Source organism: Aotus nancymaae, unplaced genomic scaffold (assembly GCF_030222135.1).
Source record: "Aotus nancymaae isolate 86718 unplaced genomic scaffold, 86718_ANA_hifiasm-v0.15.2.pri h1tg000004l, whole genome shotgun sequence".
NCBI classification, from domain to species: domain Eukaryota; kingdom Metazoa; phylum Chordata; class Mammalia; order Primates; family Aotidae; genus Aotus; species Aotus nancymaae.
Genome location: NW_026988415.1, coordinates 56,271,541 through 56,284,587, shown reverse-complemented (window position 1 = coordinate 56,284,587; position 13,047 = coordinate 56,271,541). Strand labels below are relative to the sequence as shown.

The window sequence follows — 13,047 nt, the reverse complement described above, 5'->3', positions numbered from 1 at the left end:
TCTGAAACTGTTTTATATAGCTATTCTAAAATCTTTTGTTACTCCATTTTATGTTTTCTACAATTCCTCTTTGCATTAGTCATCCTAGTTTTTAAAAAGCTAAAATTACATCTCTAAAGTCATGTTAAATTTAGTTGATAACATTACAATGCATAAATGCATAAGTGAAGTGTTTTGACATAATCTTATTCATCTTTTTACTTTCACGTTATTACATTACCTCCTGAAGTTAAACGTTAGAAACTTAATGAACATTCAGTGGAAAAGCTATAGGTTGAGGTGATTTTAGGCCATTCTTTACTTAGAAATATGCATCTTTGACCAAGAATATAAAAAATAAAATAAAATGTGATACACTCTGGCATATGTCAACTAGATGTACTGACCAGGTGAATATTTTGACATTAAAAGTAGATGTTAAATTCTGCATTTATAAAGTTTGGAGTCTTCTACTGCTCATAGTGCAAGTAGATAACAATGGGAAGAGATAACGTAGCCTCCTTTAACAACTTGCAGCTATTTGGCAAAAAGCCAGAGGAAGATGAGAATAGTGGACAAGGAATATAATAGCTATTCTCTTGGTGTATAAAATTGACCTTTTTTGGGGATATCATTCTTACAAATGGTGGTTAAAACATTTTCTAGTCATATAGTCATCATTATGTTAAGGTTCCACTCCTAGGAAACATGTGCTTTGAAATTTTAAACTCAACCTCAAATAATATTACATAAATACATGCCTGATATGTATTGCATAGGCTGGAAAGCGTTAAAACACCAAACATTAGATGTATGTCTCTTGCAAAAGTAAGCTCATTGATTTTTGAGTAAAGGTTTAAACATTTAAAGATAATTGCAAGATGACATGAATAAACTGCAAAGAACACTTTCAATGAAAGGTGTTTATGTTAATTTGTTTTACTATCAGTAAGATTCAGTTTAAGTATGGCATTATTAGTTAAGTATGACTGAATTATTTAACCTTAGACAAAATTATTTGCTTTTAGCAAGAACTATCTTGCCATTTTATTACATCACGATTTCTGGTTAAACATTAACATATTATTCTTCAGCTAATATCATTTCATAATCATTTCTTATCAGTGTCTAGCTGATAGGCCTAGGCCATAACCTAAGGTGGGGACTTATTTTTCATCTATATCACAAATTATTTGTCTCTGACATTATTTCTGGAGTTAATTACTATCATATAAGAAGCAACAACACAGTTAAGAGAGCTTTGCTGAATTTACACATTTCTAGCATATATATATCTTACATATATAATATATATAGATTAATCTACTGTAGTGTACTATATCTATCTATCATGACATATATAATATCTTACTACATATGTAGATATATAGTAAATAACTGTTTTATATGTGTTATATAATGTATGTTATGTATATATATACATTTTGATTATATATGTACACACATAAACACATACATGTACATATGCACACATGCACAATGGAAGTTAGAAACTTCTCCTGGAATGAAAGTATAAAATATTATTTTCAACTTCTAAACATTGAAAATTGGCACCATAAAACGCTATTAAATAAATGTCACTTGTTGCTGTGGCTCATGCATGTAATTCCAGCCCTTTGGAAGGCCAAGTCAGAAAGATTCCTTGAAGGTGAAGAATTCAAGACCAGCCTGGGCAACATAGTGAGACCCCATCTCTACAAAACTGAAAAACAGACGGTGTGGTGGCATGCACCTGTAGTTCTAGCTACTCTGCAGGGTGAGAGAGGAGGATTGCTTGAGCCCAGTAGTTCATAGTTGTAGTAGGTTATGATTGTGCCACTGCACTCTAGCATGGGTGACAGTGAGATCCTGTCTCTTAAAAAATGAAAAATTAAAAAAAATGTAATATTTCAGTTCTATATATTATAATGGCTTAAGATAGCAAACATGAGGATACAAAGTAAAAATAAAGAGAAATTATCAGCACAGTCTTTTTTTTTAATCAGGGTTCCAATATGGCCAACATTTTACAGATATGAAATCTCTAATCTGGGCTGCTATAGATGGCACAAGGAACACAAAAAGGGCAAGCAATGGTTGACATCACCAAGAAAAATGAGATGTTAGTATTATCTGACAGAGACTCTAACACAGCAATAATAAAAATACTTCAATGAGCACTTACTAAAGTGTTTTGAACAAATGACAAAATACAAAGTTCCATCAAAGAAATAGAATCTTTAAACTTAAAAAGAGAAGATATAAGAAGCAGCAAACAAAAATTGTGTAACTGTGCTATAGTTTGAATGTATACCCCAAAGTTAATGTTTTGAAAATTAATATCCCGTGAAATAGTGTCAAGAGGCGAGACTGAGGGAATGTGTTCTCTTTCCGGTCCCACAAGAGGGCGGAGTTTTCAGGGAAAAACTTCCCAGCACCATGCCCCCCTCCCATCTGTCTCCATCCGGGAGATTTAACGGTTCAGTTTTAATTTTCGCGGGCGCGGGAAAGGGTCAACAGTCAATCGCTCCAGCGGAAATTTAAGGGAACTCTTCATTGGCCAGGGAACTTGGAGAAGGTGAGAATTCCTCACAGGTTAAAAGTCCCTGTCTCCCTCATCTGTGTGGATTTCCCCTCTGGGGTGCCCTTCCACATACTCTGTCTCTCCTGGAAGCTTTCTCTCTTCCTCTCCTTTTTCTCTTTCTCTACCTAAATAAATCACTTTCTGCAAACAGTGTTTTCGGGTGGGGTATTTACTTTATGAGCACACTGCACCATGGTCTCCTCTCCCATTCTTGGATAAGCAATAAACCAAAAACCTGGAAAAACGTCCTCTCAGAGGAGCCAAGGGCTCCCCTGAACCCCAACATTACATTCGGTGGGCCAGCCAGGAGAAGAAGACTTCAAACCGTAAGTAAAACCAGCCCCATTCTGTCCTGTCTCTTTAAGAACACTGGAGCCGACGCGCGGGCCAGCCAGAATTAAAGACAGTTTTTTTCCTCCAAGCTCTCTCTCTGCATTCCCTCTCCTTCTCTATCCTTTGGCTATTATCTCTGGGACAAAAACCTGTGGGAGGTGGGGCAGGCAAACACTAGCTGCAGTTGCCGGGTGCAGGACACGGTTCCCAAAACTCACAGCCGGCCCAACAGCGGCTGCAAAAGCGGCATTTAAACTCACAGTGGCAAGTGATTTTTTTTTCTCTTGGTGCGCTGGCTAAGAGGGAAAAAAAACGGCTGCTAGCTATCAGCCCCACTTTTGGCCCGCCACACCGCCTCAGGGTGCAGCATTCTCATTCAAATACAGATTTAAAAAGGTTTCTGCATTATATTAACACAAGTGGCTTGTTGGCACAGTTGGTTAAGGCATAGGACCTGCAACTGCAAGGTTGCTGGTTTAAATCCCCAGTGAAGTCAGTCTTCTATTGAAAAACCCTTTTGGAAAATTCAAAAGCTAAAGTCTATGGAACTTTGTGTTTAGTGTATGATTTGTCTTGCTTAAAATTGGCTCTCTCTCCACGGCAAAATTTTTCCATCTAAAAAATCATAGTTAAACCGACTCTAGGGCCCAAATAGTTAATGGCAGATCTCACATCCCTAAGGGCATTTTCCTACAGTGGAAAATGGGTTAAAAAAAAAAAAAAAAAAAGAAGGCCTGGGCCCTAAAGATGTTGTTCCAGCCTCAGTCACGGCTGGCCTGCCTTCTTTAAACTGTGTGCTCTAATGGCCCCTCCCTAAAAGTTTACTCTTCTGGGATAGTTTTACAAATTGGTCTGTGTAAATTAAACTTTTGCTGGGGAATATTGGTATCCATATCCTAAGGCTTACTGGCCAAGGACTCTTTAGTACAAACTACTCAACCCAGCAGTCCTTCATGCCTCTATAATGGTCACTAAAGGCATACAACCAGTAAGCATTAGTGTTCCCATAACGCTGGTAGGCGTAGTTCAAATCCAGTACATGAAAGGCTCCCCCCAAAAAATAATCATGCATCTTGGGCACCAAAAATTCAAAATACTACCTAAAAAACACTCCATTACCAGTATCTTACCTGGGAGACGCCTCTGGTCAAGCGGCTGTAATTATTAACTGGGAATGCTGGCATTCCTTGTGTTCAATTTCAGATGGGTGCCAGTCTTCCCAAGATTAAGTCCCCATTAAAGTGTATACTAAAAAATTAAAGCCAATTTGACACACAACCCTTTAAAAAAAGTGGTTCATTTTCTTCTGCCAAACAGCGTGTCCAAATTGCCCCCTGCCAAGTAAAAAAAACCTGGTCTCCAAAGGAAAGTATAAATTATAGCACTATGCTACAATTAAACCTGTATTGTAAAAGTAAGGGTAAGTGGTTTAAGGTCCCCTATGTGCAACTTTTTTTCTTTTTTTGAGACTCTCTAACAACAAAAAAGGCTGAATAGACTACTTGGGGGGTAAAATGATGGTCAATTCTGAAGGCTGAGAAATGTCTATGAAATTTATTTAAAAGCAATGTTACTTGACTTTTTTTTTAAATTATTTTTATCCAATTCAAAAGGAACAGCTTTCATCTAAATGTGCAATGCATAGTACATGAAATTTCAGGGACCGTTGTCATATAGCCTTTTGAAAGACCATATTGCTTGGGAAGGTAACTCTTTTCTGAACCCTGAATAGACACATTGAGATAAGAAAAAAGGTTTGCCAATAGCAATTGGAAGATACCATTGATTGTAGCTATGCATTCTGATTTCAGAAATGTTAAAATATAAGAAGAATGTGTGTGGAATAAATTGAAATGTAGTTCATGTACATGTGACATGTGCATTCGACTTTTTTTTTTTTTTTTTTAATTCTCCTGCCTCAACCTCCTGAGTAGCTGGGACTACAGACACTGCCACCGTGCCCTGCTAATTTTTGTGGGTTTTTTTTTTTTTTTTTTTTTAGTAGAGATGGGGTTTTACCATATTGGCCAGGCTGGTCTTTTTTTTTTCTTAAGAGAGGGAAGCAATTAAAGAATGTTGGAGAAGGAATCTCATGGAGTGTTAGAACGCAAAGTGGTAGAAAATTTCAACTAAGTGCTATCTTCATTGCTCTACACACCTTTCAATATCCAGTTGGCCTGAGGCTCTCAGTTCATTTCATATTGTCAATTCTAGACTACAATTTCATTCTCTCTACTTTTTTTTGTTTTGTTCTGTTTTTAAGAGATAGGATCTCACTATGTTGGCCAGGCTGAAGTGCAGAGGCTGTTCACAGGCGTGATCATAGCTCACTGTAACACTGAAATCCTGGGCTCAACAATTCTCCCAAGTAGTTGAGACTATAGGCACAAGCCACTGCGCCTGGCCCCTCTACTTTTTATTTCAAATTCATCCCACTGACTTCAGGTTCTGCCTGGGGATAAAAGAGAGCTGAAAAGAGCATTCCTCTCATTTTACAACAAAAGCCAGAAAGTCAATAAGTGTATCTGTTGTTGAAGGCACCAGAGTACTAACATCACAAGGCAACCAACTGGCCTAAGACTTAGGCTCAGGGTGAGACCTGTGTATACCCAAAGCCCTCTATCTGAGAGCTTCTGAGTGTATCCACCCAGTTCTTCAATGCAAATCTCGAGCATGGAGAGGAAGTTGAACAGTTTCCCTTTAAGCAAGGTAGTATATATATATATATATTTATTTATAATGATAAACCAATACACATTTATTTTTTCTTTTTTTGAAAGAAAGAAAGAGAAAGAGAGGGAGAGAGAACAGGAGTCTTGCTCTATTGCCCAGGCTGGAATACAATCTAAAAATAGGTGTTAAAAACCTCTTTCTTGCCGATAATTGTGCTTAACAGTGGAGACAGGAAGGAATAAGAGAAGAAAATAACAAACAAACAGCCAACCAATATTTCATTTAAGTCTGTGAAATGCTATGCAAATGCTGAAGAGTGATTTACTTCCAATTATGTGGTCACTTTCAAAATAGGTGTAATGTGTTACTGAGAAAAATGTATGTTCTGTGGACCTGGGATGAAGAATTCTATAAATACTCACCGAGTTTACTTGTTCCAGGTCTGAGTTCAAATCATAGATGTTCCTGTTAATCTTGTATCTCGTTGATCCGTCGAATATTAACAATGTGGTGTCAAAGTCTCCCGCTATTATTGTGCAGGAGCCCAAGTCTCTTTATAAGTCATTAAGAACTTGTCTTATGTATCTGGGTGTTCCTATATTGGGTGCATATATATTTATGATCATTGACTCCTGTTGTTGCATTGATCCTTTCACCATCATGTAATGTCCTTCTTTGTTTCTTTTAGTCTTTGTTACCGTTGAAGTCTATTTTGTCAGGGACGAAAGTTACAACTCCTGTTTTTTTTTTTTTTTCTCTCCATTTGATTAGTAAGTCTTCCACCAACCCTTTGTTTTGAGTCTTTGTGTGTCCTTGCTTATGAGATGGATCTGGATACAGCGTACTGATGGGTTTTGACTTTTTATTCATTTTGCCTGTCTGTGTCTTTGATTGGGGCATTTAATCCATTTAAATTTAGGATTAATCTTGATATTTGTGAGTTTAATATTGTCGTTTAATGCTAGCTGGCTATTTTGCTCATTAGTTGATGTGGGTTCTTCATTATGGAGATACTCTTTAGCTTTTGGTAAGTTTTTGGGGTGACTGATACTGGTTGTTCCTTTCTGTGTATAGTGCTTCTTTCAGAAGCTCTTGTAAAGCAGGCCTGGTGGTGATGAAATCTCTGAGTGCTTGCTTGTTCGTGAAAAATTTTATTTGTCCTTCATTTATGAAGCTTAGTTTGGCTGGATATGAGATTCTGGGTTGAAAATTCTTTTCTTTGAGGATATTGAATATTGACCCCCACTCTCTTCTAGTTTGTAGGGTTTCTGCTGAGAGATCTGCTGTGAGTCTGATAGGCTTCCCTTTAGGGGTAACCTGACCTTTCTCTCTAGCTGCCCTTAGAATTTTCTCCTTTATTTTAACCCTGGTGAATCTAACAATTATGTGTCTTGGGGTTGCTCTACTTGAGGAATATCTTTGTGGTGTTCTCTGTATTACCTGGAGTAGAGTATTGTCCTGCCTTACTAGGTTAGGAAAGTTTTCCTGAATAATAACCTGAAGAATATTTTCCAGCTTGGATTAATTCTCTTCATGACATTCAGGTACACCTATCAAACGTAAATTAGGTCTTTTCGCATAGTCCCATATTTCTTGGAGACTTTGCTCATTTCTTTTTACTCTTTCTTCTCTAATCTTGTCTTCTCGTTTCATTTCATTAAGTTGGTCTTCGACCTCTGATAGCCTTTCTTCTGCTTGATCAATTTGACTGTTAATACCTGTGCCTACTTTGCGGCGTTCTCGTATTTTATTCTTCAGTTCCATTAATTCACTTCTATTCCTCTCTAAATTGTCTATTCTCGTTAGGATTTCGTCAAACCTTTTTCCAAGGTTCTTAGTTTCTTTACATTGGGCTAGGACATGTTCTTTTAACTCACAGAAGTTTCTTATTATCCACTTTCTGAAGCCTAATTCTGTTAATGGAATGCACTCGTTCTCCATCAGGCCTTGATCCCTTGTTGATGAGGAACTCTGATCCCCTGTAGAGGGAGAGGCATTCTGATTTTGGGTATTCTCAGCCTTTTTACGCTGGTTTCTTCCCATCATTGTGAATTTATCCACATCTCGTCTTTGTAATTACTGACTTTCAAAATAGGTCTATCAGTGGACGTCCAACTTATTGATTCCCAACGCCAGAATCTGAGCAACCCACTGCGCCGGCTAAAACAGCGGGGTTAAGATTGATGGTGCTTTTCTGCCCAGGAATCTCCAGTCTGGCTTCCTTCTTGAGTCCCTTCTCCAATCAGCTGAATAGGCGACTCTGCCTTCCCGGAGCTCCAAACGTCGACCAAAAGGGGACCCAGTCCCGTTTACTCTGCACCAAGAACCGCCACACCAGGGCACTGGCAAAACCACCGTGCCGGCCACAAGAGTTGGGCTGGTGACCCGTGTGGCTCCTCCGCTGGGAATCTCCTGGTCTGTGAGCAACAAATATTCATCTGAAAGTGTGGCATCCTCTCGTTCTCTGTGCTTTCACTGGGAGCTACAATCCTGAGCTGCTAGGAATCGGCCATCTTGGATCTCTCTCAACTTTTCTTTTCCCTCAGGAATAAGCCTCAGCTCTGTCAGACCTGTACCCCGTACCCTAGTCAGCCCTCCTCAAAACTACCTCCACATGTAAAACTCCCTGTGGCAACTACCTCTGCCAATGCCAACCAGGACTCCTCAGCTCCTGTACCCCAGCAGGAGCCAGAAAGGGCCAAAATGGCTAGGGCATCTTAGGCTACCCAGATGCCCCAACTCTGCCCCCTACATGTAGTAGGAGGAAAAGTTGGCCCAACCAAAATAATTCTCAAACTCCAATTATCCTTTTCATAGTGAAAAGGAAACCTGTCTCTTTCTAGGAAAAATGTTGCTACTTTGTAAACCAGTTAAGTGCTGTTTTAAACAAAGTTAAAAAACTCAGGAATCAATCAAACACGGGGTTAAAAACCTTCAAAAAAAAGTATTGTAAAGCTTGTTTAACAACTAACCGTCCTAGCTCTATTCTCTTCTAAGCTCGTTTTTAAGCATTCTATATTTGTTGGCCTCTGGACCTCTCATGTCTAACCACCTTGTCACATTCGTTTCTTCTAAAACCATAAGGTCACAAATAATCCTGCTGTTAAAACCTCAAATGTCCTTGGCTTGTGGGCTCTATCATAAACCTCTAAATCAACCTGTACCCTAAAAGGCTCCCCTCTAAAAAAACCTCAACTGCAGGGCCCCTTCTATGCCCCATTTCAGAAAAAGTAGTTAAAAAGCAATCAACACCCATGTTCCAACAAAAATTAAACTTTCCTCTTCGAAGGAAAAAATAAGAGAGTGTGTTCTCTGTCCAGGTCCACAAGGGGGCCTAGTTTAAAGGGCAAAAGCTTCCCGGCACCATGCCCCCGTCCCATCTCTCTCCATCTGGGAAATTTAACAGTTTCTGTTTTAATTTTTGCTGAAGCGGTGAAGGGTCAAAAGTCAATCACTCCAGCAAAAGTTTAAAAAAACTCTTCATTGGTCAGGAAACTTAAAAAGGGTAAAAATTCCTCCCAGGTTAAAAGTCCATGTCTCTCTCATCGGGGTAAATTTCCCCTCTGGGGTCCCCTTCCACACACTCTCTCTCTTGTGGAAGTTTTCTCTCTTCCTCTCCTTTTTCTCTTTCTCTAACTAAATAAATCACTTTCTGCAAACACTGTTTTGGGTTCCGGTATTTACTTTATGAGCGCACTGCGCTGTGGTCTCCTCTCCCATTCTTGGGTAAGTAATAAACCAAAAACCTAAAAAAATTCCTCTCAGGGGAGTTAAGGCTCCCCTGAATCCCAACATTACAAGACCTTTAAGAGGTAATTAGATCATGAGGACTCTGCCTTCTTAAGTGGATTAATACCATTATCAATGAAGTGGGTTCATTATCATGAGAGTGGATTTGCTATAAAAGTGAATTTGGTTCCCTCTTGTTCTCTCTCATGCACATATGATGTCTCTCTATGTGATACTTCCTGCCATGTTATGTTGCAGGGAGAAGACTCTCAGCAGATGCAACCCCTCTAACTTACACTTACCAGCCTCCAGAAGGGTAAGCCAGAAAACTTATATTGTTTATAAATTACCCAGTCTGTGGTATTCTGTTACACCAGCACAAAATAAACTAAGACAAACTCTAAAATATAATGAATAAAAACTAAACAAAACTTTGAATGGGCTCAACAGCATGACAGAGAGGCAGAGAAAAGAATTAGTGACCATACCAATTGCCTAATCTGAACAATGGAAATAAAAGTAAAATGAGATAAAAATAGAGAGAGAGAGAGAGAGAGCCTTGGGGACTTATGGGACTATAGCAAAATATCTAGAATGCATGCTATCAGAATTCCAAAAGCAGTAAAGGAAATGGACAGAACTTTAAAAGTATTCAAATAATGACTAAAAACTTCCCAAATTTGTAATAATGACTGAAAACTTGATGGCTGAAAACTTCCTAAATATGAAAAAAAATAAATCTTTTGATTCAGAAAGTAGAATGAATCTAATCAGAATAAAGACAAATAAATAATCCATATAAAAATTCATCATAGTGAAACATCTGAAAAAGTCTCAGAAGAATTATTGAAAGCAACAGTTAAAGAATAGCTCACCTGTGGGAGGAAAACAAATGTATGAACAACAGATTTTTTCATCATAAATCATAGATAGAAAATGGAAATGACACATATTTTTCAAGTGCTAAAAATACTGTCCACTCCGAATCCTATACCATGAGGATATTATCATTCAAAAATTGAAGGGAAATAAAGATACTTTCAGATGAAAGTAAACTTAGAGAATTTGTTGCCAACAGACATGTCCTAAAATAATGTATTTTAAAGTTTAAAATAATATATTTTAAAAGTTTCTTTACAGAAAGAAAATGATTTTTAAACAAGAATACTGGTATATTAGGAAGGAAAAATGAATGCAGCAAATGAATCTCTGAGTAGATACAATAAATGTTTCTACCCCTCTTGAGGTTTTCAAATTATGGTTGATTGTTGAAAGAAAAATTATAGTGTCTGATGTGGTTCTGAATGTATGTAGATGAAATATATTAGACAATTATACATGAGGGAGAATAAAGTGATATGAACAAAAGGCAGATATCTATACTTGAACTGGTAAAATGACAATACAGATAAATTGTGTATATATAATATAATACCTAGAACAACTACTAAAAGCTATACAGAAAGATACCCTTAGAAACATTATAGATAAATTAAATCTCTACAAAAAATCAAGTAATACATAGAAAGCAGAAATATGAATACAAATCTAAAACCTAAAAGGGAAAATTCTATTAGTTTTTAAGCCTTGAGAATAATTCTCTTTGGCCCAGTGCTCTGTTCTTCAGACCTACCAGAGTGGTAGTCCTCACCTTTGGTGGCCATCTTGACCCTTCAGCCTTAATCTGGCCCTCTGAAACCAAGCATGTAGCTCAGCTTTTGGAACTGAGGAGGAGACCTTTTTACCACCCATATCTGTCCTCTCTGGGTCTGTGGTGGTAATGGCCGCCCTGCACCTATCAACCCATCACCTAGGTATTAAGCCTGGCATGCATTAGTTATTTTTCCTGATGTTATCCCATTCCCCTGCCCTCCCTCAATAGGCCCTAGTGTGTGTTGTTAACTTTTATTTTAAGTTCAAGGGTACATGTGCAGGTTTGTTATATAGTAAACCTGTGTCATGGGGGTTTGTTGAATAGATTATTTTGTTACTCAGGTACAAAGCCTAGTAGGGAGAGAATTAATAAAAATAACCAATAGGTACTAGGCTTAATATTTTTTCATTTTCTTGAGTAATGCATGTTTGCAGTTACATAGTTCCATTGTCCTATCCATAGAATTATAGAGGTCTGACAGCTTTTTAAAATTTGTCCAATTTCTGACTCCTTCAGTCCAAGCTAATAGCATTTCTGCTTGTATAAAATTCTTAAAAACCTCATTGGCCTCCCATACAGTTCACTGGGGTGTAAGCCGTCAGCCAAGAGAATTGTCCATGAGTCTTTCTTTTATAACTGCGTCTCTATTCCTGACTTCAACTGAGATGGTTGATTCCATATATTTTAGTTATTGTGAATAGTGCTGTGTCATTTTATTGCATCCCCTAGATTATTTAAATGGAGTTTTTTTTTTTTTTTTTTTTTTTTTTTTTGCTTTTATATTCTTTGATATCCTTGAGGGTTTGAATATGGTGTAAGTTGGGTTTAATTGACTGGCTTTGTTTATTGATGATTTCACAGGGCCAAGCCTTAGCTTGGCATTTCTCTGCTGCATGTTCTAATCTTGGAGAACTGGTGTCAGGCCCCTGGCTTTGTTCTCTTGCCCATTTATATTATGAACCTACTGCACTGGATGGCCAAGCTCTTCCTCGTCTGCTGGCAGCCAGACTCCAATGAAGATTGCCAGAAAAAGTGCTTCATCTGGACAGTGATATCAGATTTCAGGCTTGTGCACGTGTACCAATGGCAGCAGAGACCACACCTGTACACTCAAGCTGGTGGTGGTGATGTGCCAGTGTCTGACTGTGTGTCTGTGCCATCAACAGTGGTTGCATAGTGAGGTGCATGCACACTAGCATAGGGGTGGCAGCAGTGGTGAGGCCCACGTACGTGCACACTGGTGACAATAAGGTGGTGAAGTCTGCACATACACACACTTTCAAAGCAGGAGGGGAGGCTACAGGCGTATGCATGCTGGAAAAATGGTGAGAGGCTGTGAGTGGGAGCGCATGGGCAGGGGCTTGTCAGCTGAAGCTCCCCCATGGTTAGACAGGATGTTTTGGTGCAGAAGTTATTGTGGCAGCCACCAGGAAGCACGCTTTTTCAGCATCTGAGGTTGCTCTGCAAGCGGACGCAGCCACACATTGACCCCGGGAGAGGCTGTCAGATTGGGGTTTACTCAGAGCAAAGTAGCTCTGTCCCACTGGTGAGACAACCATTCTCTGTCCAAAAAGACCAAAAACACTTAGAAGAAATGGTGAGCCTTGGGGGATGGGTGTCCCTGGACATCTTCCACTGCAATCATTTCTGCACCAAGCCTTTGGTCTCCATACAGGCTAGAGTCCTGTCACTGCCTCTTCTCCAAACAGCTCTTCCTATCAGCTCAAGTGTCCGTGCAGCTAAGATGCCAGAGGTCCATGGCAGCTCCTGGGGAAGGGGTGAGTTGAATAGCCATGGAGTGGCCCACTCTTGCCATAGACCCCTGGGGTCCTAGCTGCAGGAGATCCCATGACCCCGGTGGACATTTGAGCTGGCAGGGAAATATTCTTAAAGAGTTGGCAGGGCAGGACTCCAGATTGTTCAGAGCCCAGAGGGTTTGGTGTGGGAGCAGCTGAAGTTGAGTACAGCCAAGAATACCCATCTCCCAAGGCTCTACATGTTCTCATTTATTGACTATCAGACTTGAAGAGCAGGGTTGTCTTGCCCATGGGACAAAACCACTTTGATCTGAAAAAAACCCTGTCTGCCAGCCTCT

At 39.1% G+C, this 13,047-nt stretch overlaps 1 protein-coding gene across 2 annotated transcripts in view; it reads left to right on the top strand.

Moving 5' to 3' along the window:
* Positions 1–2,830: 2,830 nt before the first annotated feature.
* The window catches only part of ERVS71-1 (endogenous retrovirus group S71 member 1, envelope), a 126,862-nt gene continuing 116,645 nt past the window's right edge, over positions 2,831–13,047 (top strand). For both annotated transcript variants that reach the window (XM_012464520.2, XM_012464510.2), the window contains exons 1-2: positions 2,831–2,889; positions 9,557–9,614. The gene's annotated coding sequence lies outside the window, so the exon portion shown is untranslated. The remainder of the gene's footprint in view (positions 2,890–9,556; positions 9,615–13,047) is intronic.